Here is a 25,879-nt window from a genome sequence, read left to right as displayed (position 1 = left end):
AAACTAAACTATAATCATATGTGAAATAAAATGAAACTCAACTGAATAGCCAAATAAGCTTTCTCCTATGTTTGTTGTTGCCTCTGTAGTATGTACTCTGTACTCTGTTTTCTTGACAGGGTTCTCACATTTGATACTTATAAAGTATTCTCACTGGGGAAGTATAAAAGAAGGGGACGAGTCAATGTACCTATACCAATCATGCAAAAGAGGAAGCTGCATAAAACACGTACATCCACTTTCTCACCCAAATGATAGTGATTCACAGCAGCTACTTTCGTGAGTGAGGCACACAGGAAACAAAGTGCAGGAAGACGAGTAAGTTTCATTTGCAAAAGGTTGAGTGGTGCAAGATTTTCCTCACTGCATGCTAGTGAACAAAGTGAAGGAGAAGAGAAGATGTCCAGGCAAGGACCCCTCTGCCTGCTCACCTGCATGGCAGCCATGGGTAAGTGCTGACTATCAGGATTTGTACAAAACATCATCAGCTCAACTAGTAGAAACAAGTAAATTACTTTCAATATTACACGTTTTAAATTACAGTTTAGTTTTAGTTTTGCTATTCCTGACTAAATCTAAATGTTGAACTGTTCACACCATTGTAATCAATAGACAAACTTGAAGTACTGTAGAGGAGGATATGCTTTCAAAATGGATGCTTAACTTGCACAAGGATCATTTATGTAAAAGGAAGGTGCCTAATGTTGCCATTGCCATCGGCTAATGGGGATCCCAACCAAATCAAAATCCAATGCTCTGAATTTAATTTACTTGTTAGTTGCTCCATTGTCACTATTTGGGGGGCTTTTTAGAAAACAGAACTAGTCATCCTGTTGTTTCACGTCAATAAAGGTTCCACTTTTTTCAATTTAAGGCAGTAGTTGGTTTGAACCACAGGCCACTTAACCTTTTAAAACTAGATAGTAGTTGGTTTGAACCACAGACCACTTAACCTTTTAAAACTAGATACAACTTCATTGTCGATTCATGTTTTTGAGACAGTCAATGATAAGCATTAACTGTTGGCCATTTATCACACATTTTTCACAGTGAAAAATGAAGTTATTTACAATGTTACAGCTACGTTAACTATTGATGGCAGTTCTGGTTGAACCACAGTAGTCTATAGCACACCTATGTTCAGCCAAAAAAATGTAAATGATGATTCCTCAAAATATGTTTATGTACCTTTTCATCCATGTGCACATCTTCCAGACTGAACCTTTACTTGTTTTCACCAGAGCCTGCGCCAGACTATGATCAGCTGGGGGGTACTGTTTGATGCTATATTTATAGTTAGGCTATATATAATATAAGCAACGAATATTCCACCGACATGGTTATGTGGCAATGCAACACATAACCAATAAGCAAAGCATCAACAATGAAGGTTCCAACACACACTGGACCAGAGCCATTTATTTAGGCTGGACTAACCAATTATGGGACCCAGGGCAAGAACGTATTTCACCAACTGTTAGTCTAAATGTAATTCAGAACACAGCGGCGCCACATGTAGTGTACATGTTGTAACGATTTGGGAGAAGCCCAGGTAAAATGGAGACACGTATAGGCTAACCTGTGTTATCCAGACGATGTGCAGCCCAGCACTTGGCTGTTTTGTGAGTCTCCGCTGTAGGAGTGGCAATATCAGGACCATAGCCAGAGGCCAAGCGCTCGGCCAAATGGATAACTACAGAGATGCTAGCAGCGATGCGTGAATAGTGCAAGACGGGAATAGTGAATTCGCAACAACAGAAATGCGCAACAACAGAAATGTATGAATTTACTTTAGGAAAAGTTCTGAATGGACATAGGGAGAATAAGCAAACTCACACACATACCCGTCAAAAGGACCCACCATTTAAAGCCACCAGCGCATTTCAAACACACAACAGCAAATCACATTTCTCCTTTCCTAAAAACGTTGGCTATTAAAAGCCTAGGCCTTGGATTATGCTAAAACAATGCAGCCTACCAAATGAATTGACAAGGAAAGTTTGAAGGGGGAGAGAGAGACAGCAATGCGATAGTAGACCTTTATTATGAAGGCCTATATTATATTTAAATCTGTCTCTGGTGGATATTATTTGCCTCTGTCTTGCATAGCACACGTCAGGTAGCATGGCAGCATAGGCCTACGAATGATTGATTAATATATGAATTACCATAAATTTGTAACACATCTCTGTCTTCACTATTCCCGTCTTGCACTATTCACGCATCTCTGCTAGCATCAGCTCCACTGGTCTCGCTCTCTTCCCCTCTTCTCTCTCTATTGATAATAGCTCTGGCACGAGTATCCTAGCACAAAGCAAATCCCAGGAATAGCAATATAGTTTGGTCACTTATTTTGAGCAATTTGTTTGGAACTAATAGGGAGAAGCAGCTTGCTCTTGCTTGCTGAGTATAAAATAGGCTACAGGGTTGGCAATGAACTGGCAGGCAGTTTGACTGGCTAGAGCATGTAGCTCTGGTGCAGTAATATTTATATCAATAAATAACTGTATCCAAATGTTGATAGTTTTTTTGGGTGGGCACAAAAGTCAATTTAGGGAGGCTTTGCCCCAACGCCCCCATAGCACCTGCTATATGATCTTCTCCCATCACTGACCACAATCTAAAATATGAAATTATTTCCTGTGTTGTAGGGAAGATCAGATATCTAATATTTGTGTGAAATGCTGTTTAAATGATGTATTTTATTGTACATCGTGGATTAGGCCTACTAAACACTTCATATTGACGAATATCATTTTTATGCATCTAACCCAAATAGTTGTGTCTGTCATCCGATTGAACCTTTCTTTCTTTTCTTTGCCAGCTGTCTCTTCAATGGCTTTTAACATCGATGAAGCAAACCCAAAAATCTACAAGGGGGAGGAAAAGGATTTCTTTGGTTACAAGGTCCTGCAGTTCATTTCTGGCAAGGAGAAAGGGCAAGTGTTATTGTTATCGTCATAGTGAAAAATGCAAAGTATTATGTTACAAACATCTGCAAAACAGTATCACAAACCTGAGGAAACAAAAATGACCAGAAAAATATTCCTGTGTCTGCAAACATGCACTAAATATATCCATAGCAATGTTTTTAGAAATATATGTGTCTCTGTAAGCTCCAAAAGTATTGGGACAGTTACACATTTGTTGTTGTTTTGGCTCTGTACTCCAGCACTTTGGATTTTAAATTATATAATGACTATGAGGTTAAAGTGCAGTCTGGCAGCTTTCATTTGAGGGTATCTTCATCCATGTCTGGTGAAGCGTTTAGAAAGTGCAACACCTTTTGAATGTTAGACGTACAAATATCACACCCCAAGACATGCGAACCTCTCACCATTACAATAACAGGGGAGTTATGCCTCTGTAACTTTCTCACTCATTATTATTCAAGACTCATTGAGGATTATCCTTTCATGGTAGCATCCACATATTATATTCTTATTTACTTTCTTAAATGATGTCAGCTGCACCCGATGCCCATGACTAATGTGCATCAGTGTATCAGTTATGCATACGTTGACGGGATGGAAATTCTGACTTGTGTTCTGTCATATCACACCTCTGACAACATCGTGCTTTCCTCTTTCGCCATGCAGTTGCTATTCTAACCTTAGTAACTGAAAGAAAACAGATATACAAAAGTAATTTACCAACATTGTCAGAAATGTTATGCAACCATTCTTGGATCTAAAGTGTATCATATGTAATAGAAGTGGATGCAGTCTCATCTAAATCGACCGAACTAACATTTTTATTTCTCACCCACAGGGTAATGGTCAGTGCGCCATATCAGAAGAATGGATCTGGTGGAATCTGTAGATGTGCTCAAGACCGAACAAACTGTACAGACTGTTACACTCCTCAAGGTAGAGATGGATGTTGATGATACACTATACTGTACTTACTGGACTGCAATTTAGAAAGGTGGTTACCTTAACAAAATGAATAATTATAAGAACATGTAACACCTATTCACGGTAACCATGGCTAATCGAATATTAGAATATTGTTGAAATGTCAACAGGATCTTGAAAATGAGAAACACTAGTTGATTCTGCACGTCTGCCTTTTCCCTTTCAACAGAAACTGACACAATCAAGTACATTGGACTGTCTATGGTTGCACAATCTACTTCTCCTCCAACGTTCACTGTAAGATAAACCACCAAATATTTTATTTGATCACGTTCTTGTTTTCAAATACTCCATGTGAGTGTACCGTACATATGTAATATGTTTGGCAGCATTTACACAGGCAGCCCGATTCTGAATTTTTTGACCAATCAGATCAGCTCCACCAATTAGTGGAACAAAGATCAGAATTGGGCTGCCTGTGTAAACCTAAATGACTTGTTTCACTTGAGTTATAAAACAACACCTCAGCAATCTAAAAATGATCATGGCAAATTCCAGTAACTCTCTCTTTTGAAGACATCTGAGGTCCACCAGACAATCCATTATTTTAGCACATTTACAATAAGGTGACCACATTTCTGAAATTAAAACCGGGGACATTTCCAGTTCGGCGGTCAATATATCATTAAAATATCCGTTATTATCTATGAAATAAAAAAAGGGGGACAATTCCGGTTTTGTGTATTTAGTCTAACAGGCGCATTGTGACATAGAAAACAACTGTTACAGAAACACTACAGACTAGACAGAACTGTCCAATCTGAACAGCCATTCAGTGGTCCTGGTAGTCTGGGTAGAATAAGAGCATAAGAGAACATGAGCAAAATTGAAAAAACAGGCAATAGTCTATGTGAAATACTTAACAACGTAATAAAGAAATAAGACGATGATGAGATTATATTATGTAGTTACCACTTATACCAACCTAATCTGTATATTTCTCAGAAGAATGTATCTTCTTCAGGACTGCTCTCTTTGGCCAGCTTCACCATGAACTCCTAGCAGGGGAGGTTGAAGTTTGTCTTCACAATAAGCGTAGGAACAGTGAGCCTATTTCTTGCTGCTGTCCATATATCATTCATTCCGTTTCTTGGAAAGAGCCATTGTACCTCCTCTGTCTGCTCTTCTTACTCTCTTAACTTTTTCTTCTGCTCCAATCTTTCTCCTCCTCTTTTCTTCACTCGTCTTCCTTCTCTTCACCTTTCCACCTCACTCTTCTACACTCTCCTCGCTTCACTCGTTTTACTCCCTTCATTTCTTCTTCTCCTTCCTCTCCAATCTTTAATAACAAATAGTAACGTAAACTCACCCCATTCCGTACAAATGTGCGCAACCGCGACATTCAAACAAGGCTGCAAAGAAAACTAATGGGACTGTAGCGACTGTGTTGACTTCAAAATCTGGGGTGTGAACTAGGTTTCTATTCAAGTGTTGATGGACATGGTAATGGCTCTATAGTATTGGAGAAAAGTTGAGAAAACTGACCCTCCGTTACATCGTGTCATGTCGTAACGTACAGCACGCATAAAGCAACTATTTATGTCTTACAATCTCTCTCCACCAGGTGTAGCACTTCTCTCAGTTTAAAAACAAGAAATAGACAGTAAGGGGGGAAACCTAGTCAATGTTTGCGTCATCACTGCAAGCGATCATGACTCAAAAGCCACTGTTTACTTCTGAAGATCACTTTAGCACCACCCTAAAAACCCGATTCAAATTCGACACAAACCTTCAAATTAGGTATGTAATGACACATTATATAAACTCTTTATAGTGTTTTATTTACATTTTAGAGGTGATAAGGTGATAAATTGGACAGATCGAGTGAAAAAAAGCTGTTTCCCCACACGACATCTCTCCTTCTCACTATCACGCATTAGTTTCGCTTCCCCACCCGCCATTTTTAAAAAGACCCGACGGAGCTCATTACCTTCTTGAATCGTGCAGAAACGGGCAGCGTGGAGGTCATGTCATTGATTTCATTGGAAAGGGGAGAAATTGTGCTTTACAATGGTATTGACATTACAGTTGACCTGGAAGTATTACGTTTTTTGGGCGCTAAAATAAGGAAAATTGTACAGACCAAGGCGATGTACAAGAGTGAGTTAGTTTACAAAACACTATTAGATAAAATACTTTGATTAACATATTTCCATTGCTTGCCTCATTTTTGTATTTTATCTCAAAAACATTGTTTGGAATAATAAGTTGGCAGGCTCTGTAATCATATCTTTATCTTTCCTCCTCGCTCTTTCACTCTTCTTCCTACCCAGTCTTCTTCCTCTCCACTCTCTAACAGAAAACATTATGCTAATGTTATCCATGAAAATGTCAAAATAGATTTTCACACTACTTATTATAATGGCAAACCATTTTAACTGTAATCTACAAATAAATATTCTCAGAATTAATTGTGCACACATTTAATAAAATCATATTTTCAAAATAGCCCGTCCACTGCATGTTTACATGTGGACGTTTTTTAACCTTGCTACCATGACAGTAGCTAGCGATCCTAGCTAGATAACTTAGTCGACATAGCTAATGTTAGCTAGCATAACCTATGTAAAACCTTATAGAGCAGATCATCTATCTATATAATGAATTGAGACATTATAAAATCACTAGCTAGTATCTCAAACGATTGTAACTTACCTGGCTTGAAAAGACGTTTGTGGTGATGTTGTGGATTCACTTGACACTTGTTAGGTTCGTTCTGGCCGAGTTTTCCACAGCAGTTTTCTCTAAAACTAGAGCGAGCAAGTAGTTAGTAGAAGAGTGAATGAAGCTGCTATAGCGAGCAGCCCGCTCTGCTGGACAAAACAAGCACAACGCAATTGAGACGTCAACCGGTAGGCTCTGCTGCCCGGTCTTTCTTGCCACGTCAAATAATATTTCACTTTGCAGTCTGTTTTTAATGCACTGTTAAAAACGGGGATACTTCCGGGGACGTCTGGTCACCCTAATTTACAATGACGTATTCTCCTCATTCAGGCCTGCAGCCCTGGCCTGGCACACGAGTGTGATGGGAACTCCTATCTGAACAGTATCTGTTTTCAGTTCAACAGCCAGCTCCAGATCACCTCGAACTTTACACCTGCCTTCCAAGGTATAAGAGTGAAACTTGAACACATTTGTAGATAACATAACCTAAGATTTGGTATATATTGACTGTTTATTCATGTCATGCTGAATTACATTAGGATTAGGTCACAAAATATTAATTGTGAATGATAAGATCTGGATTCCTGAATATGTGAAGAATGTTGTGAGTGTTATCCATCATATACATTTATGTAATTCACTTCCTCTTCCAGAATGTACTAAGAAAATAGTGGACCTCGTTTTCCTCTTTGACGGATCAGGAAGCATGACAAAGGAAGAATTTGATGAGAACAAAGATTTCATAAACAATATCATGACAACCCTAAAAAACTCCTCAATTAAGGTATTCATCCCTTTTAAAGCTTATAACTTAAAACATGCTTGTGAGGTTGCTGAACATACATCTGTTTATCTACACTCTTAGAAGTAAAGGTGCCTAGAAGAACCTTTTGGGTTGCCACAACAGAATAGCCTTTCCAGTTCAAACAGGTTCCTTGAGGCACCCCTCTGTGTAAAGTTTCAAACCATAACCTTAGTTATGGTTTGAAGTGCTGGCAGCCTATCATATTGAAGCCAGGGCTTTCAGATAGGCACTTTTTGGACACCCGTTAGCGTAAATGTAATTCCTGTTCATCATGTTAATTTTCACACTGCAAACTAAATCCTTGAATATTTATACACATTATATATTTAAATAAAATGTTAATAATATTAATTATGTTCACATATAGTAATAAAGTGGCAACTATTCCCATTTTGGAAGAGCATAGGCTCTTGAGGAACACCTCTGTATGCCTCATCGACACTACAAAAGTATTAGTGTTTAACCTTCACATGTGATGACAATACAGCAGAACAGATCAACAGGAGCGACATTTACCCTTACGAGTGGCCTACAAAATATATACAGTATTTTAAAGCCACGCCCCTACTAAGCCACGCCTCTAATCCAGGGTTCCTCCACGAGCCCAATGCTACATTAAACCATTCAAAGTTCCTCCAAGAACCCCTCAACTAACCAAAGGTGCAAATATGAACCACTTGACTTGCAATGGTTCCTTGAGGATCTTCAGGGTTCCTCGAGTCACCACTAATTCTAAGAGTGTATGTGCTATACACCCATGTTGTTGCATGGAAAGTATGGTATGAAATCAATATTAGTAATCTCTTTCTCTTTTATAAATGACAGTTCGCAGCGGTTCAGTTCTCAACAAACACCAGGACAGTTTTCAACTTCAGAGACTACCAAGAGGGGAGAGCCTTGACTAAACTTTGGAAAGAAGAGCACATGGCTGATCTAACCAACACACATAAGGCAATAGACTTTGTCTTGTAGGTCCCAGTTCATAATTATTAATCAGTTTTACTTTCAAAGTTCTGACCGAATACTCCGAATCTGATCAAAGGGGATTGTGGTGTAAGAAAGATAGCTTGATCTGTTGTTTGAATACATCTATTTCAGGAAAAACATTTTTGAAAACCAAGCTGCCGGCGCCACCGCAGATGCAACTAAAGTACTGGTCATAATAACAGATGGAAATCCCAGCGATACTGATAAAAGGTTCAACTCTATCGAAAGAAGTGATAAGAAAAACATCATCCGCTTTGTCATCGGGGTAAGTCCTATAATATCTATAATACCCCCTACACAACACCACACAATTGTATGACTTAATTCCATTACAATTGTTCATTCGTGTGCTAGTTAGCTAATGCTAAAGAAGCAGTATTTTTATCTTCTCGATTTACCATAAATTGTTGTGGGATAATTAGGAGTACAGCAACACCTTCCATCCCTGGATTGAGGTACATTTTCAAATTGTTTCACTTGAAGTTCACCGAGGTGCAAATATATTGGCATATGGCCGTTTCGACTAGTTGATCACCAGTGTATACCAGTGTTAGTGCTTTTAATGTATGATTTCAATGTATGCTGCTTACATTTATGTGTGTTTCCCAAATATTACAGTAGTTGGGAGTTTTTTAAAGCTACAATGTATGTACCTTTTTGGGCCACCTGACCAATTTCACATAGAAATGTGTGTTATAGATCTGTCATTCTCATTGAATGCAAGTCTAAGAAGAGGTAGCTCTGGTAGATATCTTCTATGTGCGCTATTTCTATGCTCCCCGTTTTTAAGTTTCGATTTTGCATCTTTTACTTTCAATTTTGTACACCAGCCTCAAACAGCTGAAAATACAATATTTTTGATAATGGAAAATATATTTTACAGCGGTTTGGATGGTACAATGATTCTCCACACTTGTTTGTTTTGTTCACAAACTGAAATTAAGCGAACTATTAGAAGTTCAGCAACCAGAAAATGGCAGAGTGATTTCTGCATCGTGCATCTTTAACCTGTTAGAATCCTTTAACATTGTGCTACATGCCACAGGGCCTACACACAACAAAGGCCATACTCTTGATCTCCTGCTGTCCTATGGTCTGAATATTGATAACTTGGAAACTGTTGATGTGTGTGTCTCTGACCATATCAGTATTGCTTTTAAAATGTCATATATAGACCTATGCATAAGCTCTATGCATATGGGTGTTTTGAATTAATCATCACCTTAGAAAGCGCTGTCCATTTCATTGTGTTAGTTGTTCTCGATGTTGTTGCAAAGCCTATGTTGTCCACTCAGTTTCAACCTGTTGTGTATCACACTAGTGTGCGATCTGCACTGAATGGGGGCTGCGCTCAATGAGGCGTGGGCGGTGCTACCCAACGTTGTATAATGTAGGCTAAGTGTTTGATGTGATTTTTGATTGCATTTACATTGATGTCAGAGTGGTTAGAGGGACAATACAGCTCTGAGTAACAGGCCATTAGCCACCTGATGGTCATTAGCGAGTTGGGTAATACTAAAGCATGTCCGGAGTGCACAAGAGGACATTACCGTGACTCAGCAGTAACATAGAATTTGACTACAATCTTGACTCATGAGTTCCTGTGCTGCAGTAATACGGTCATCGAAACAGCCCTATAGTGACCCCTGTCAATTCTTCCCCTTGGTGGTATCACCCGCAATCATAACATTCCGTTTCACTGCTATGCAGATCACACGCAGCTCTATTTACCAATAAGACCAGTGACCAAGCTAGCGTAGCTTCCATTCACAAGTGTCTTGTTGACATCAAATATTAGATGTTTGACAATTTATCCAGCTCAATGATAAGAAATCTGAAGTTACTTTATTTGGCCCCTACCGAACCTCGAGCTGCATGTAAAGAAGGTTGTCCAGACCTGCTTTTACGATATCATCTAAGAAATACATCGCCCTCCGTAATTATTGGGATAGTGAAGCACTTATTTTTCTTTTGGCTCTATACTCCAAAAGTTTGGATTTGAAATGAAACAGTTACTACGAGGTTAAAGTACAGACTATTAGATTTTATTTGAGGGTATTTGTGTAAATATTGTTTGTACCATTTAGAAATGACAACACAGTAGTTCCTATATTTCAGGGCACCTAAAGTATTTGGGACAACTGGATTGACAGGTGTTTCTGATTAGTCAGGTGTGTTCCATCACATCATTTTTGCAGGCATAAGAGCGCTGTCAATGTTTAGTCTTGATTCTAGGCTTTGCGTTTGCCTTTGGTGGAAGGAGAACTAAGGATTCCATTTTTAAGGCTTGGTTAAGCGCCATTCCATTTATTATATATTTTATCTCCCTATGAGCCTGGATGCAGCCTGAGATCCTCTGACAGGCCATTGTTGACCATTTCAAAGTCTAGGTTGAAAACGGTTCTTCATTCTCCTTCCTCCTGTCGTTGTTATTACTTTTTATTTTATTTTCTGATGTGAAGCACTTTGTGACTTGTATTAAGAAGCGCTATACAAATTGAGTTTTTATTATTACTCCTAGTCTCAAGGGTCCAGTCCAACGTCCCAGTTTTTATTCCACCTTTATTTAACTAGGCAAGTCAGTTAAGAACAAATTCTTATTTACAGTGATGGCCTACACCGGCCAAACTCGGACGACACTGGCTCAATTGTGCGTCGCCCTATGGGACACCCAATCATGGCCGGTTGTGATACAGTCTGGATTTGAACCAGGTTGTCTGTAGTGACGCCTCTAGCACTGAGATGCAGTGTCTTAGACCACTGTGATGTGGATGTTTAAATATCATTCATATTGAAAAGGAAATTAGACATCATTATAATTCCTGCCCTCAAGTGATATATTTCTTGGTAGGTCAAGAACGTCGATTTGACAAAACTCAAGTCCCTGGCATCAGAGCCAAAAGAGAACAACACTTTCCTCATCCAGGACTACAACGGACTAAAAGGAATCCTAGACAACTTTCAAAAAAAGATCTTCAACATTGAAGGTACAACTCTGGATTCAGATAAACTCTTAGTACTACTTACTTATATTTCAGCAAAGTCCCTGTCAACTGAAAGTTGTTATTCATAAAAAAGCACAAGGTGGCACTACTGGTCACTTCCTGAAATATACTGGTATTTATTTCTGATGATAACACCTTACTCAAAATATTCCACAGTAGAAGTATCAATGTATCGCTACTAATATCAGTGTTTGTATGTTCTAGGTTCCAAGACTGCTCTGGCTGGAAACTTGACTAAAGAAATGTCTCAGAGTGGGTTCAGTGCTGTCTACGTTAACAAGGTGAGATACACAATAGTATGTCCAGTATGTTTTATCATCTTAAATGATAATTTGTAATATGTATAAATTGTTTTAAAATGTTAAAAACAATGTACTACATTGTACTACAAATCCTTGTAAATGCTTAAATACGCATTTATAAATGTAATGACCACCATGGCAACTAGTTTATAGACACAGTATATAGTTAATGAATGCTTATTAATAAAAATGTCATACAATATGACCCAATGTTTTATTTCCTCTACAGGATACCTTGGTTCTGGGCTCAGTGGGATCAAACAACTGGCGTGGATCTCTCTTTGAGACTGAGGGTCTGAGATCAGAGGAAAGGGAAATTCAGGACCCCACATTGGACAAAGATTCCTATATGGGTAATGGAACATTAAGCTCAAAAAAATATATTGCTCAAATGTGAATTTGAACAAACACTATTTTCAAGGCTCTGTAGTTCAGATGTTTCAGTGAAGGGAGTGTAGTTACAATGGGCCTACATGTCTTCATTTTTATTACAGGATACTCTGTAGCTGTTGGGAAGAAGAATGAGAACCTTCTATACTTTACCGGAGCACCAAGATCTGAACACATGGGACGGATCCTACTTTTTAACAAGGTTAACAACAACTGGACTGTGGCACAAAGCTTGCCTGGAGAACAGGTTGGTAACATTAGCTATTTCTGCAAGCAGTGATGTATATCAATCAAGTTATACAATAGGGACAGCATGAAACTAGCTTTTGGGGTTACTTCAAAGGTTGAATGAATCCTCCGATAGTAAAGAGGAACACATGTTACTTTTTATGTTTACTTATGAGTTCCATTCAAAACCAAAGGACTTAAAACATTTCAAAACTATTTTTGTATGAATGTAAGTTTTGATTTTCTCAGATGGGCTCCTACTTTGGTGCAGAGCTGTGTTCTGTGGACATAGACTCAGACGGCAACACAGACGTCCTCCTGGTCGGTGCACCAATGTTTCACCAACCTCCGAGAGAGGGCAGGATCTACGTCTACACACTGACTGATAAGGTGGGCTGAACTGTGAACCTCTGAACAACAGATTCAAATGCTGAATTTGTGGGTGAATATGTTCATCAGGGACAAAGTGATCTGGAAGCCGAAATATATTAATTTGGATATAAATTTCCATTATCTTCAATTATAATGCACAAAAAGACAGTGTACTATGGATTTATCTTCATGTGATCTCTCCTCGCCCTTCCGTTATTAGCTGGAACTGAGGATGGAGATGAATGTTTCAGTGCCATCTCAGGGTAGATTCGGCTCCTCCATCTGCTCTCTCACAGACCTGAATGGAGATGGGCTGAAGGATGTAGCTGTGGGCGCTCCACTTGAGGACGATCACAGGGGGGCCGTGTACATCTACCTGGGTGAAAAGCTAAAGGGGATCCGCCCTGAATTCAGCCAGGTGAGGCAGATGAAGATGAAAATCATTCAAAACGGCCCTTCATGATCAAAGAAAACAGATATCCCTCCTGGGATATCAATATCAATGGCTTTTCATTAAATGTGTATGTCTTCTTACTGCAGCGCATCTCAGCTGTGATGATGAGATCTAAGCTCCAGTTCTTTGGCCAGACGATTGATGGGAAGATGGACCTGGGTGAGGATGGACTGACTGATATCGTAGTAGGAGCGCGTGGTGCAGTTGTTGTCTTGAGGTACGAGTCCAAAAAATGATAAGAAAAGACAGCTGGCTTAAACAGACAGTTGTTTAACCAGTAAAAATATCTGCACTGAACGGGGGCTGCGCTCAATGAGATGTGGGCGGAGCTACCCAACATCGTACAATGTAGGCTAACATCCCAATCTTTATCTCGATCGCTCACAGGTCCAGACCGGTCCTCAGCGTCTCTGCTCATCTCCACTTCTATCCCGCGGAGATCAGCACTGATAGATTTGACTGTCTGGCAAAAGAGATCATTTCCCCCATGGTCACTTTAACAGCCTGCTTTAACATGGCAGAGGCAACAAAGAGTAAAGCTGGTAAGAACTCTCAGAACCTTTGGAACACTGATGGCTTTGTGCTTTCCAACAGAAATGAAGTCATGATCTGAGACCACATAATTGTGGCCTTGGTGGTCCAGGTCGGAGCCTCGGTGAATAGCTAAATCACTGACCACAATAAGTGTGTCTTGGTCTCTTCCCAGTCTGAAGACCAGTGGAGGCTGTTGAGGGGAGGACGGCTCATAATGTCTGGAACAGAGCAAATGGAATGACATCAAGCACATAGAAACCATGTGTTTGATACCATTCCACCTATTCCGCTCCAGCCATTACCACAAGCCCGTCCTCCCCAATTAAGTGCCACCACCCTGTGGTGAAAAGTCCAATTGTATCGAAAGGTTGGGCCTTGGTCTGGATCTGGGTCACAAGAGATAAGGTCTTGACTCAATCTCTGCTTTCTAATGGTGTTCATCAGCAGACAACCATGAGGTTCTGAACTTCTCTCCCTGATAAGGAGGCCATTTCAGACTCTTGTGTACTTTTCCAGAGGTGCTGAGTGCAGGGATAAACGTCTCCTACCTGCTGGATGTGGATCCAGTGAGACAGAGGAGCCGAGCCTTTTACAGTGACACGAACAAAGGGGCCAGAAGACTTCTCTCTACAGTGGAGCTGAGAAAGGAGCGGACTTGCTTCAACCACTCAGTCTACATGACAGTATGATCAATGACAAACTGTAGCTATGCAATACAACAACCATAATGTCTCTCGTAAGGAGGGGATTTAATGAATAACATTAAGTTGTTAGGTTGTTGAATTCTTATTGTGTGTTGATTTTATTCAGTGATGAGAAGAACAAGGGTTTTTCAGGACTATGAATAGGGAAATTAATGGCACATTTTATTTTCTTCCAGCAATGCGTGATCGACACATTATCGCCCATAATCATCCAACTAGTTTTTTCTCAATCTGAAAGCCAACAAGAGGGTCTTATTGCCATTCTGAATACTGACAGTCCTACACAGGCTGTGGTCGAGGTACGAGGATACATTCTGGGTCTGACTAAAACCTGTTCACTTACAATGATCAACAGTTCTAGCGATGACTGTGGACTGAGTACTGTCATTTATCCAAAGACCTGTGAAAACAGGTCATCCATACACATTCACAGTTGTCTTGAATTCTTCACAGGTGCCCTTTGAAAAGAACTGCAAAGAAAATGAAACCTGTTTGGCAGAGCTTGAGGTAGACTTCAACTTCATGTAAGTATCTGATAAACAGAGGCAACATAAAGTAACTTGTTTGTAGCTGTAATAATTACTGACTGCTCAAGAAAAGTATGTTTTCTGACTCTACAGTCTTGTCTCTCTTATCAGCACATCAACTTTATTAGTGGTGGACCAGAGTTACTTCAACGTGACTATAAGACTGTCCAATCACGGGGATGACTCCTACAACACCAGTCTAACTCTCCTCTACCCTCCTGGCCTCTCATTCTCCATGATGCATCTTCTGAAGGTAATACCGACACCCCTCCATCTATTGTGTAATTCATTCTGATGTTTTCTTCTTGTTCTCATCTAAAACAGTGTTATTGAAACCTGGAGACCAAAAACATGTTCAGCCAATCAAGGGTTTGATGATTCGTTTAATCAGGGGTGTTCCTCCTGGGCTGGAACAAAAGCTTGCCTTGCTCATCTTGTGGGTCTGCAGAACCAGAATAGAAGAACGTTGATTTAAACATCAGTTTGCAGCCCAACATTTAAATGTTCACTACATGTGATAATTATTCATAAAATGTAGCAACATATTAAGTGTTGAATTGATTCATTCGTTAAACTTTTAACATGCTTGTTTGTTTTATTATAGATTATGTCAGGGACTCAGATGTACAAACCAGAATTATTTACACACTTGACGTATTGTCTGTATTCCATAGTCTACAAGGAGAACGGTGTTCAGCTGTGGTGGTCTAGAAGGTGAAATGGACAGAACTACATGCAGTGTCAGCCTCCCTGTCTACCGTAGTAAAACTACAGTGAGTAATTACTTAGATATACCTGTAAATAATGCTGTGAATCCCACTGGTAAATCTTTTAAAATGTTGTCCTTAGATGATAGACTCAGAGCTAACAGCAGTGACAAAGTAACTCAATGTCATTAAAACAGTTTTGATCTTTGAGTGATATATGCCTTGTGAGGAAAAAATTCAATTGAATCAATTTTTGAATTCAGGCTGTATCAAAATGATGAATACGTCAAGAGGTCTGAGTACTTTATGAAGGCATGCCTTGAACTTTTTTTTCCACTTTCCCAGTTTTTCAGATCGTCTTAATTTTTTCTTCTTAACTGTGCCATCTTCCTTCTCAGGCAGTGTTCACCAGTAAATTCCATATTTTGAATACATACGACTGGAAGGACACAATGGAGATGACCGTTATCGGACTGAGGTAGAAATCTGCTACCAGTGTGAACATGTTAGAGCAGCAGCTAGACGAGAGATTAGAATCAGTTCAGGAAACACCCTTCATTTCCCCATGCGGTCGGAGTTTTGAACAAAACATTGCTTAAAACTAACTCGTTTTATACAACCTCAATACCTTCTACTCAATTATCTGAAGGACTTCGTAGCATTCCATTTATGTACACAAAACATGCATTAGCCTTTTCTTTATTTACAGTGACAACGGAAACTCAACCAATAGTTCCCTTACCAGGACCATCCCTGTTCAATTTGCAGTTGACCTGGTAGCAAAAGCGTAAGTCTTCACAAGACTATACTTGACATTTTGTTTGAGAATGACTCCATCAAGTTCATTGAATATAATCAAGGTGACTTATATATCTTTTTGTTGTTGTTGAAGCCTTCCCCAAGACTCCACCACTTACATGAACTTTACTCTAGAGGACACATCACCTAAAAGACTGATGAATGTATATGAGGTAAACAATCAACTGCTATTGCTGTGACTGACATTAAAAGTGTGATTCACACGATGTGGGGGTAATGTTCTGTGTTTTAAACAAAACATACTTTATTGTTACTCAAACCATTTACATACATTCAATAATAAGATATTGTGAATTATCTGATTAATATAATAGTTTGATGAGTAATGCAAGATATGGAAACATTAAGTGAATGAGAGAGTATAGAAAACAGTAAATACATATGAGATGAGAAATGCCAGATATGTAAACATTATTAAGTGACTAAGATACCGTAGAATAGTATAGAATACAGTATATACAAAGGAGATGAGTAATGCCAGATATGTAACCCTTATTAAAGTGACTAGTGTTCCATTCCTTAAAGTGGCCAGTGATTTCTTTATTTCTTTATACGGACTCGGGAGAGGCGAAGGTCGAGAGCCATGCGTCCTCCGAAACACAACCCAACCAAGCTGCACTGCTTCTTGACACAATGCCTATCCAACCCGGAAGTGAGCCGCACCAATGTGTCGGAGGAAACACCGTACACCTGGCGACCGTGTCAGCGTGCACTGCACCCGGCCCGCCACAGGAGTCGCTAGTGCGCGATGAGACTAGGATATACCTGCCGGCCAAGCCCTCCCCTAACCCGGACGACGCTGGGCTAATTGTGCGCCACCCCATGGGTCTCCCCGTCGCGGCTAAAGTGTCCAGGGATTTCTAGTATATGCCTATAGGCCTCTAATGTGCTAGTGATGGCTGTTTAACAGTCTGATTGCCTTGAGATACAAGCTGTTTTTCAGTCTCTCGGTCCCAGCTTTGATACACCTGTACTGACCTCGCCCATGTTGACTCCAATGCTTCCCACAGTTGTGTCACGTTAGCTGGATGTCCTTTGTGTGGTGGACCATTCTTGATACACTCGGGAACCTGTGGTGCGTGAAAAACTCAGCAGCGTTGCAATTCTTGACACAAGCCGGTGCGCCTGACACCCACTACCATACCCAGTTCAAAGACACTTAGATTTTTTGTCTTGCCCATTCACTCTCTGAATGGCATATACACAATCCATATCTCAGTTGTCTCAAGGCTTAAAAATATTTTAACCTGTCCCCTCCTCTTCATCTACACCTATTGAAGTGGATTTAACAAGAGACAAGGGATAAGCATTCACCTGGTCAGTCTATATCATGGAAGGAGCAGGTGTCCTTAATGTTTTGTACACTCAGTGTATAAAGTTTGTATGTGAAAAGTGATTATAAGATGGATACGTTAGGATTTTCTAGACTCGCATCACTTGCACCACAGAGCGATGCTCGCGGTGCTCATGACAGCAAATGCGCAGATACACCACAGGATAAAGATACACCATTAAAGGGATACTGCAAGATTCTTGTTCTACTTACCCAGAGTCGGATGAACTTGTGGAAATAATTTATTTCTCTGCGTGCAGTACAAAGGAAGTTAGTGGTCGTTTTGCGAGCCAATGCTAACTAGCGTTAGCTATCACAATGATTGGAAGTCTATAGGTATGGTAGCATAGCTCTCTCACAGTATCCCTTTAAAGGAGTTTACATGTTCCAATCATTTGTAAAGATTGCAAATAAGATGTTTTAATAGGTTTACGCTTACTTCGCTCATGAGCGTACGCCGATTTAAGATAATCAGAGAAAGGTGTTTACATGGCTAATGCTAAACTGAGTATTGCCATAATCAGTTTAATATTGAATTATTAGTGTGCATATAAATATATTCTCAGTCCACAGGAGGTTGGTGGAACCTTAATTGGGGAGGACAGGCTCGTGGTAATGGCTGAAGAGGAATCAGTGGAATGATATAAAAAACGTCCAACACACGTTTGATGCCATTCCATTTGCTCCATTCCAGCCATTATGAGCCATCCTCCCCTCAGCAGCCTCCACTGCCTCTGTCGCCCTAAGCTTCCTCATTTGGGGGTTTAAGTATATGTTTTGTTACACATTCTGTGACAAATGCCTTTGTATAAAATCTCAATATAAATGTCATTGTTAGGTTGATTGATTGATTGAATGTGTCATTGTTTACAGGTGGAGAACTTGGGATTTAAGTCTGTACCCATCACAGTCACCTTCACTTTCCCAACTAAGCTTGAGCACAAATTTGAAATGAAGGACTACCAAATATCTGTCTTACAGGTAAATTGTTCACATTGCTTACAAAAATGCTGACATTTTACCTCCACAATTTATTTCAATAGGAAACAGCCTAATACAAGTTTATTTTCTTTTAAGAACCATACTCAATGTGGAAAGGTTATTAATTCAACAACAGAGGTGAGTATTCAAATATGCCACTCACTCTTGACATTGTTGGTAGTAACCTATTCAATCAGATTACAACTCAGTATAGTAATCATGTTACTGAAACACACATTTTGCTTCTGACTGTGTTTACAGTACTGCTCTCCAGAAAAATACTGCAAGTCCATCGAGTGTGAAAGTTTCCTTTTGGAGAAGTTTTTGACAGTTACATTTGTGCTGTCTGGAAATGTTTCCTTCAAGGACCTCGATCAACATGCAAGGGTCTGTATTAAGACAACTTGAACAAATGATGGTACAGAGTAACAACATGCTAATAATGAATGAGACTTTGGGACAGCAAACATCCCTCTTTAAATCGTTGTCATGCTTATTATTCAATAGCACGCTACACCATTTAAGCTAGAAACACCATTCAAACGCTAAAACGTGCAGAGTGGTCAGGACCAGTGTGCTTGCATACAACTTATTGATATATATTATACTTTTTAAACTATTAATCTTTTTGTCCTCCATCCACTTCCATGGGATTTCTTCAACATTCAAAAGGTTCCATTGTTACAGACTCCCATGAATTTCAACATTCTATTATACAAATCAAGACGTTAAGATGTCTTAACAACCGCATCAACTTCATTCATTAAGTTGACTTCCCACTGTTGAATACGCCATGCAAATAGCCTAGTAGTGGCAAATAGCCTAGTAGTGGCAAATAGCCTAGTAGTGGCAAATAGCCTAGTAGTTTAACAAAACTCTTGCAGGCTTTTGAATGGTCGTCAATGGGCAAAATTGTAGAGCAATAGTTAATAAACTTGAAGCCCATGCAAAAGACCAGGGACATGACCACGGAAGTATGACGTAGGAACGTGTCACTTGCTTGGCTTATTAACTGCCATAGAACTTTCAGAGTAATAGCACTGGGTGAACACATTCTTAGCATGAGACAATGAGTAAACGGTGACTGACAAATCAGCTACGTTCCCAACAACGTAGACAAAAACGTAGAGGGCATGACTACCTGGTCTACTTCTCTGCTTTTCAAATCTAAAATCAGAACAGAAATATCTTCTACCCATCAAATGATGCAGCTTTGTTAGTTACTGCATCGACTACATTTTCTGTTAACTTTTACAATCTGAAATTTTGACCACTTTCCGAGCATTTTATACAACAACTTAGACATAACATATGGGTCTACTTCTCTGCGATTCAAATCTGAAATCAGACAGTAACCACAACTATTTGTCTAAACTTTTTGAAACAATTGCCGTTTTGACCACTTTCCCAACAAGTTAGACAAAAACGTAGAGCTTCATCTAACTTCTCTGCTATTTAAATCTGAATTCAGAACACTTCTTCTACTACCAAAAAATACTTTTAAAGAACTGAAGCAAGTAACACAATTTTACTTCATGTAAAATTACCACCTAGTTCTACTAACAATATCTCACTTTACAGAGCTTGTCATTGCCAAAGAAATTCACTGGGGATAGAGAAACAGTCCATTTCATCAGTTTTGTCAAACTCAGCTATGACAAAAAACGATATGTCCAGACAGCGAGTGACCCAAGGGTAAGTTTCCTGTCAAAAACCTAAAACAAAAATACAAATATTTATTGAGCAAAGATTCACAAAAGCATCAATTTTGTATGTATTTATTTGCTCATTAGGATAACTCTTCAAGCTTCCACCAAACACAGGTAATTCCATTTGTGGAATTAAACTGATTAAACTGATTCACTGTATAAGAATTGATTTAAAAAATGCTTGTTCCATCGTTACTCATTGTCTCAAGATGTGTTCCTCCAGATTGATGTTCAGGCTGAGCTCATCATTCCTCCCCATAGAAACCTGATAATAGGGACAGGAGTTGGAGTAGGACTCTTCCTCCTGATCATCATCACAATGTCCATGTATATGGTGAGTATCAAAGCTGCGACAGAAACTTTACTTGTCCATTGTAATGGACCAACACTTTGATTCACATTCTTCACATTGTTTTTCCTTTCTACTCAGCTGGGATGTTTCAAGAGAAAAAGGCCTGTTGATAATGTACAGGAAGATGAGAAAGAAGGGGAACAGCGTGAACAAGAGCTACAGCCTGAGAGTGGAGCAGTGGAGTCAAACCTTCTCCTTGATGAAAGTCAAACAGAAAACAATGGCTTCCCCATTAGTGAGGTGGTAGGGGAGGGACCAAAAGAGAAACAGGATGTGTCAGTCAGAAGCAGGCTAATGGAGTAGAGAAACTCTTTTCATGCCACTTCCATATGGAAGGGACTTTTTAATAGCAGGTTAGGAGAACTTACGCAGCAGGTTAAGATAATTAATGCAGCAGGTTAGAGAAAGGAGTAGAGGTCCGATCAAAAAAAACTTAGATAGAGATGAATTGTTAGATGAATTAATATAGATTCTGACCTGACCACAGAACCACGCATATCACTCAATATGTGATTAAGTCTGAAATGGACATTTATGTTTGATAAAACATGACCAAAGTGATTCAGTATTATATATACTGTTTCAATGTTTATGTCAAGGTAAAAAAATATGACTTTGTATGATTGCTGTAATGTCATTCATTTAAATTACTATGGTCTTGCTAAAGAAATGTATATTATACTGTAAGATGTACACTATATAAATATATACAAGTATGCACACCCTTTCAAATTAGTGGATTCGGCTATTTCAGCCACACCTGTTGCTGACAGGTGTATGAAATTGAGCACACAGCCATGCAATCTCCATAGACAAACATTGGCAGTAGAATGGCCTTACTGAAGAGCTCAGTAATGCATAGCCATAACATGATGCAGCCACCACCATTTCTTGAAAATATGACGTGGTAGTGTTGTGTTGGATTTTTTTGCAATATTCCTTAAGTGCCTTATTTCAAGCAGAATGCATGTTTTTGAATATTTTTATTCTGTACAGGCTTCCTTCTTTTCACTCTGTCATTTAGGTTAGTATTGTGGAGTAACTACAATATTGTTGATCCATCCTCAATTCTCTCATATCACAACCATTAATAATTAAACTCTGTAACTGTTTTAAAATCACCATTGCCCTCATGATGAAATGAGGAAGAACGCCTGTATCGTTGTAGTGACTGGGTGTATTGATACACCATCCAAAGCCTAATTAATAATTTCACCATACGCAAAGGGTTTTATAATTGTTTACACATCTACCTATTGCTGTCCTCCTTTGCGAGGTATTGAACAATCTCCCTGGTCTTTGTGGTTGAATCTACACTTCAAATTCACTACTGGATTAAGTGGCCTTACAGATAACTTCAGTCATTTAGGCTTGCCATAAAAAAGGGGTTGAATACTTATTGACTAAAGACATACATTTTCTACAAACAAAACTTCCACTGACAATATGGGTGGCGTGTGAAGATCAGTGACACATAATCTCAATATAATCACATTTAAAGTCAGGTTGTAACACGTGGAAAAAGTGAAGGGGTGTGAATACTTTCTGAAGGCATGAAAACCTTTACTTTCAGTTGTACATGTTACTTGTTTCATTTCAACTTTAAGTGGGTAGAGTATACAGGGGAAGTACTATATATTCAAGATCTGGTGTATTTGTTAATTGCACACCAATATACTTTTGGAGTTACTGTAAATACTAAGTTGAGAAAAATTCATGATCAGATCATTAAAAAAAACATGCAACATGCAAAAGAAACAAAAACTATGAACAAACGTTTAACACTAATCACAGCCAAATCCTGAAACGGCTCAACATAATATACCTTACTATAAGGAGGGAAAACCAATACATGCTGTTTGTGTATAACATTTACCTCATGGGAATATGGGTCAGTTGACTGTAATAACACTCCATTGTTCACTCATCGAATAACAGGAAATGTAGTCTGCAGGAGTGGAGGACGAGAGAAAGGGTAAGTTGTTACTAGTTTACTGGCTAAGTGTTTTAGTATGTTACTTTCCGCTTTAATCAAATTCAATGAACATGATTAGTGTTGATTAATTCTATCAAAAAACATTTAAACATTTTTGTGAGCTGTATGCCTCATGTAACGTAAAATCCAGACCCCATTTAGTCGACTGATCGATTATTTGGTTGATAGGTTGTTGGTCGACAGCTTTTTTTAGTCAAGTCGTCGCAATATAATTTTAAAAATGTCATGGCACATGAGACACCAGTCTGATTCGCACACTACCACTCCCTTGGATTCTGCTCCGGACCTGTTTACCCTGTCCCAACCCAGCTCTCTCCAACCTCAGCCTCCACATCTGGTTTTCTGCAACCCATCCGAGCCCTGTGTTACAGTAAATATCTTGGTTCAATCATCCCCGTTTCCTTTTCTGAGTCTTCTCTTTGGTTCCCCTGTGCTCAGCCTAACACACAGTCCATCAGGTGATCTGCAACATAAGGCACGCAAGGGTATTTGCCAGGGGCACGCCAAACAATTTGATAAAACTGAGAAAATAAGTTACATTTCAATAATTTCAAAATTACATTGTTTTTCCAGAAATGGCTACTGCTTTGGACCTGACAGTGTATGTGAGAGTATTCCTTCGGCCTACAGTTTGTGTGAAGATAATGTGTCTTGTTGAGTTTAGGGGAATGTGGCTTAGACGCACAAGGCACGTCTCTCTATTCAGAATGCACCAATTCGTGCACATTCACTGTTTCGTAACTTCCTTCTGTGAATTGTTTGCCCTTTGATTGTTAGTGTCTATCAATTCTCCATTACATATATCCACTTGTGTAATGCCGTTTCTCGACTGGATTTACCACGGTGAATAAAGCTGAGGAGACAGCGTTGCAGAAGAGGTGTGAGAGTGCGGAACAGACAGAGACATTGCAAGCCTTACCTTCCGTCCATGGGGAACGTGCGCTCACTGCCCAACGAGGGAAGTGAGCTGTCCGTGAACCAATGGGACTTTCGTGATGGGAGCTGGTTTTGTTTCACAGAAACTTGGTTGGAGAGGATACCTGTTGAATCAGTAACTTTGGACGGGTTTTCTCTCGTGCGCTTGGATAGACTACCACAGTAAAGGTTAAAAATTGGGGTGCAGTCTTTTTATGTCAACACCAGATGGTGTAACCTGGACATTTAAATGAGGATATCCCCCAATTTGACGTGTACCTGTTTTAGCACTTACCTATACTGTTGTTTGATATCCCACGACAGTTTGTGGTCCATATCCCAGATATAGATAGATACTTTATAGGCATATCCTGTTTTGCCATTTGCCCATACGATCCCATTCAATGTAGAAATTAATCTAAAATTGTCAAGGTTGTGCTCTACTGGTAAGAAGTCAGGTGCAGGAGAGCAGAGAGTTGTGATCAGGCGCACTTTATTTGGCAGAAGCACAAAAGACGGATGCAACTGCATCAAAAACCTCCAGCCAATGGCAAAATTGAATAAGCACGAAAACACTCACAATAATGCAGATGTATGCCAATAAACAAACAACGGGTCAAAACACGATACCCGGGAAAAATCAGTCTGGCGCATAACACTGAACACGTAACAAAACATTCCACACAGAGACATGGGGGGTACAGAAGAACATATATATGCAGTGTGATTAGGGAATGTAAACAAGGTGTGCGGGGAACAAGACAAAACAAATGGAACAATGAAAAATGGAGCAGCGATTGCTAGAAGGCCGGTGACAGTACCCCCCCCCCCTTGACGCGCGGCCCCAGCAGCGCGCCGACACTGGCCTCGGGGACGACCTATACGGCGAGGCGCCGGGTGATCCGGCCGGAGACGGTGGAACTCCCGCAGCATTTCAACACGTCCGTCCAACACGTCCGCCACCTGAACCCAGCACCTCTCCTCCGGACCGTACCCCTCCCACTCCACGAGGTACTGAAGGCCCCTCGCCCGATGCCTCAAATCCAGGATGGAACGGACAGAGTACGCCGGAAACCTCTCGATGTCCAGAGGGGGCGGAGGAACCTCCTGCACCTCAGACTCCTGGAGTGGACCAACCACCACCGGCCTGAGGGGAGACACATGGAACGAGGGGTTAATGCGCTAATCGGGGGGATGCTGTAACCTGTAACACACCTCGTTCACTCTCCTCAGGACTTTGAATGGCCCCACAAACCGCGAGCCCAGCTTCCGGCAGGGCAAGCGGAGGGGCAGGTTTCGGGTCGAGAGCCAGACCCGGTGCGAACACCGGGGCCTCACTGTGGTGACTTCCCATGTCTCCTCCTCGCGCCTGAACCAGTCGTCCACCGCAGGAGCCTCGGTCTGACTCTGATGCCACGGCGCCAGAACCGGCTGGTACCCCAATACGCACTGAAAGGGGGAGAGGTTAGTGGATGAGTGGCAGAGCGAGTTCTGCGCCATCTCGGCCCAGGGCATGAACTCCGCCCACTCCCCCGTCCGGTCCTGACAATAAGACCGCAGAGACCTGCCCACATCCTGGTTAACTCTCTCCACCTGCCCATTACTCTTGGGGTGAAAACCTGAGGTGAGGCTGATCGAGACACCCAGACGTTCCATGAACGCCCTCCTGACTCTCGAAGTGACCTGGGGATCTCGATCAGACACTATATCCTCAGGCACCCCGTAGTGTGAGACGTGTGTAAACAAGGCCTCCGCAGTCTGTAGGGCCGTAGGGAGACCGGGCAGAGAGAGGAGACGACAGGACTTAGAGAAACAATCCACAACGACCAGGATCGTGGTGTTTCCCTGTGAGGGAGGAAGATCAGTCAGAAAATCCACTGACAGGTGTGACAAAGGTCGTTGTGGAATGGGTAAGGGATGTAGCTTACCTCTAGGCAGGTGTCTAGGAGCCTTACACTGGGCGCACACTGAGCAGGAGTAAACCTAAACCCTCACGTTCTTTGCCAAGGTAGGCCACCAGTACTTCCCACTCAGATAGCGCATCGTCCGGCTGATCCCCCGAATGACCAGAGGAGGGGGACGTGTGGGCCCAATAGATCAACTGGTCACGGACAGCAGACTGAACATACAGACGCCCGACGGGACACTGGAGGGGAGCGGGCTCTGTATGTAACGCCT

At 40.5% G+C, this 25,879-nt stretch overlaps 1 pseudogene; it reads left to right on the top strand.

The window, feature by feature from the left end:
* Positions 1 to 245: 245 nt before the first annotated feature.
* LOC139424638 (integrin alpha-L-like) lies at positions 246 to 22,554 on the top strand (annotated as a pseudogene).
* The last annotated feature ends 3,325 nt before the right edge of the window (positions 22,555 to 25,879 follow it).

Source organism: Oncorhynchus clarkii, chromosome 13 (genome assembly GCF_045791955.1).
Source record: "Oncorhynchus clarkii lewisi isolate Uvic-CL-2024 chromosome 13, UVic_Ocla_1.0, whole genome shotgun sequence".
NCBI lineage: Eukaryota > Metazoa > Chordata > Actinopteri > Salmoniformes > Salmonidae > Oncorhynchus > Oncorhynchus clarkii.
Note: the sequence above shows the minus strand (reverse complement) of the source record. Positions and strands in the feature narration are given on the sequence as shown.